General features: G+C 57.3%; 1 pseudogene; it reads right to left on the minus strand.

Annotated features, from left to right (window-relative positions):
* Positions 1-2024: 2024 nt before the first annotated feature.
* LOC108285015 overlaps positions 2025-3864 on the minus strand; it is an 8039-nt pseudogene continuing 6199 nt past the window's right edge.

Raw genomic sequence — 3864 nt, forward strand, 5'->3', positions numbered from 1 at the left:
GCTGCAACCTCTGCCTCCCGCGTTTGAGCAATTCTCCTGCCTCAGCCTCCCGAATTGCTGGGATTACAGGTGTCCACCACCACACCCCATTAAGTTTTGCATTTTTAGTAGAGACAGGGTTTCATCATGTTGGCCAGGATGGTCTTGATCCCCTGACCTTGTGATCCACCCACCGCGGCCTCCCAATGTGCTGGGATTACAGGCATGAGCCACTGTGCCCGGCCAGGAGGAGGTCTTCAAAAACCAGTTAACCTCAGAAGGTGGGAGAAATGCCAGGCCACGAGGACACAGCCATGGGAAATGATATTTACATGGCTAAGAATCTGAGTTTCCTGTGAGAAACAACAGAAAAAAAATATCCTCCTTGTACAACGAGAGAAAATACTATTTTTTTCCATGAAACTATAAGGGTGTGGGCAGTGTAAACCCAAAATTACGCATGAGAGCTTCCCCAGAGCTCCGTGTGGGTGGAGAAATGTGTCCTAACTGCCACCCTACCTGCCATCTTGGTACTGGGAACCTGTGAGAATTTCCTAGACCGACACCCTGTGTCCCGGCTTTTCCTAACAGATGCAGAGCAGTGCTCCTGGCTCCTGAGGACCCTCTGGGGATGGCTCTGGTCAGTACAGCCCTTTCTTTCTCTGCTCTCAGCCGAGGTGCACATGCTCTTTCTGAAGCACTGAGACTCCCCCTGCAGCTGGCCTCAGCCCCATCCTCTCCCTCACTCCAAACTTCCTCCACTCCTCTGTCTTCACCGCTGGTCCCAACACAGCCACCTGCCCCCAGCAGACCACACCGGAGTCCTGTGCACTGCAGCTGCTCCCACAGACTCGTGCCCAACCCTCACCGTGGTCCTGGCTTTCAAGGCCATTGCGCCTGGGAGGAGACAGAGGTGTTGGCTGGTGTCAGGGCACTTGAGTCATTCCCATTTGCTCCTGATGCAGGTGACTCTGCCTGTGAGATCTGGCTGGGAACCTCTCTCCCACCCACTGCCAGAGATACATTCTGAGCCCAGACACAGCCTCCTTAGTCCTCGGGTGTCACTGCCTGCTGGGGCACCCTAGGATACCTGGGAGGCTTCAGTGTGACTTTCCCGGTCAGGATCCCGTCTGACACCTGCATGGAGGCAAGTCACTGACGTTCAGCTGGAGTTCCACAGGGTCTGGGTCACCTTCCTTCCCGTCCGCCAAGAGCAGGTCTCCATCCCAGCCCCTTGGGTGGAGCTCCCAGGCTGCATTTTTGCCCCCAGGGCTACACCACCCTTCCCGTAGGCTAAGGCCTGATAGGAACACCCTGCAGGGTGAGGGAATAAGAGAGGTTCCAGGTGCAAAGAAAGCATCAGCAGACACTTAAGTTACCCTCTGTACAAAAAAACAAATGTACCCTTTACCCACCTGTTGAAAAAGTAAGCTCTGTGTGTTCTGCCGTCACTTCAGGGAAACCAGCCCCTGAATTACCCATTTCAGAAGCATGGCCCCCAGGTGCACGGGGTGGACATGAGCAGAGGGGAGGGGTGTGCTGACCCACCTGACCCTTGACCCCAGCACCGTGCAGGGAGAAACGCAAGGGGCGGGCTTGGCTGCTGCCCTCCACTGTCACAGCAGGCGAGGCAGCCTAACGCCTGAGCTCCGCGGAGCCCTCTGACGGGAGGAACACCGTCCCCAGAATGTCCGTAAGGAACAGAGGCACTGAGACCACTCATCAAACCAATACCCTATTTTACTAAAAACCACATGTACATTACATTTTACAAAACAGTCCCTTCCTTAACCCCATAAAAGAACGGGGATATTGGGGAGCTATGGGAACAGCGTCCCCTCCAAATGCTCAGGGCCACCTAGGCCTCCCCAGAACCCTGGTCCTTTGCAGGGCAGGGGCAGCAGAGCCTGCTCACTGCTCCCATCAGCCCAGGGTTCCTGGATCCCGTCCGGAGCCCTCAGTGCCTACCTGGGGCCAGAGGGACCACCTGGGAGGCCGGCCTCAGCTGGACTCACAGCCACTCCCTGTCTGGGAGGCGTCCAGCCTCAGGAGGAGAAGTGCAGGTATCCATAGTGGTTGTGGTCAGCCTCGCCCAGGGCCACTGTCAGTGACAGGCTGGGCTTCCATTCCAGCTCCTCCTCCTTCAGGCATTGCTGTGGGGGTTGGGCTTTGAAGAAGTCTGAGATGTAGCGGACCTGGCATAGTGGAGGAAGGTGAGACTGGGCAGGGGCTGGGCAGGCACCAGGGACATGGGCAAGGGCAGGAGGGAGAGGAACAGGGTCCCAGGTAGGCAATGAGAGGAAAAGTGCCTGTGGGGCGAAGAGAGCCGTCTTGGTGGACAACCAGTGGAGAGCACTGGGGCGCTGATAGGCCCAGGGAAGGGCTGTGGTGTGCAGGCAGGAGACCCAGGGAAGGAACTGGGGGAAGAAGGTGTCCAGGGAAGGACTGGGTTTGGGGAGAGGGGTCCCAGGGGAGAAATGGGGGGAAGGGAGGAGCCCCCAGAAAAGATTGGGGTTGAGGGAAGGGGTCCCGGGGAGGAATGGGGGAAGGAGGGGTCCCAGGGATGGACTGGGGTTGGGACAAGGGGTCCCAGAGTAGGATGTGGGGGGTAAGGGAGGGGTCCAGAGAAGGACTAGGGTTGGGGGAAGTAGTCTCAGCAGAGGAATGGGGGAAGGAGGGGTCCCAGGGATGGACTGGGGTTGGGGAAAAGGGTCCCAGGGGAAAAATGGGGGGAAGGGAGGGGCCCTCAGAAAGGACTGGGGTTGGGAGAAGAGGTCCCAGGGGACAAATGGGGAGAAAGGAGGGGTCCAGGGAAGAACTGGGGTTGAGGGTAGGAGTCCCGGGGATAAATGGGGGGAAGGAGCGGTCCCAAGGAAGGACCACGGTTGGAGGAAGAGGTCCCAGGGGAGGACTCCGTGGGGCAAGAGAGTGCAGGGAAGGACCAGGGTTGTGCAGGGAATGGTCTCTGGACAGCACAGAGGGCCAGTCTGGGTCAGAAGCTCACAGTGAGGCCAGCCACCAGCGCCCCCTGCAGGAAGTCAGCAAGGACGTCGCTCCAGTGGTGTTTGTGATGAGACACAGGGGTGTAGCCCACATAGAGGGCAAAGGCCACCAGGAAGAACTGGACAGTGGGCCGCAGCAGCCATGCCCACTTCCAGCAGAGCCGCGCCTGCACGTAGAGCTGGGACAGGAGAGGACGCCTCAGCCTGTGCCCTGCCAGGCACTCCCACGCCCACTGCACAGATGGCAGCTCCGAGGCCGGGGGCACAGAACCGGCCAGCCCAGGGCCTCCTGATTTCACAAACAAGTCAGTGAGCGCCCCCATCACCACCACGACCCACCCATTTTACAGCTGGAAAAAATGAGGTCCAGGGAAGGGAGTGAAGGTCGAAGGGTGGGTGGTTCACTCGGCATCTTCCAACCTCCCCTCGCCCCCACCCCTCCCGCAGAAGGGAGGGTTCAACATGGGAGCTGCCAACGTTACAGGCCACCAAATCCCAGGAGCACAGGCTGCTCCCTCTGTCCTTTCCAGTTATCTGATGATGGAATCAGAGTCTCCAATTGGGGCTGTGGCATGAGACACCTTACCCGTGAAGACTCTGAGGCCTGAACTCAACACCCAGGGCGGACGGTAGTGTCCAGCAAACAGGCAACACCGGTTTCGTTTTCACTGTGTTTCTTTTCAGCATTTTCTCCCATCTGTGGAACTGAGGGAAGATTTCTTTTCATATAAATTTGAGATCCCGTGAAGGACATGAATGAAACACAGAAAATAGGAAGCAACAAAAAACTGGCAAAAAAGTCACATCAACTTTTTTGGAAGTAATCAAAAGCTTGCAGGAACCAGAGGAACACTTGATTAATGTAATCCAGTTGAGGCTGGGC

Source organism: Cebus imitator, unplaced genomic scaffold, assembly GCF_001604975.1.
Source record: "Cebus imitator isolate Cc_AM_T3 unplaced genomic scaffold, Cebus_imitator-1.0 Scaffold287, whole genome shotgun sequence".
Classification (NCBI taxonomy): Eukaryota; Metazoa; Chordata; class Mammalia; order Primates; family Cebidae; genus Cebus; species Cebus imitator.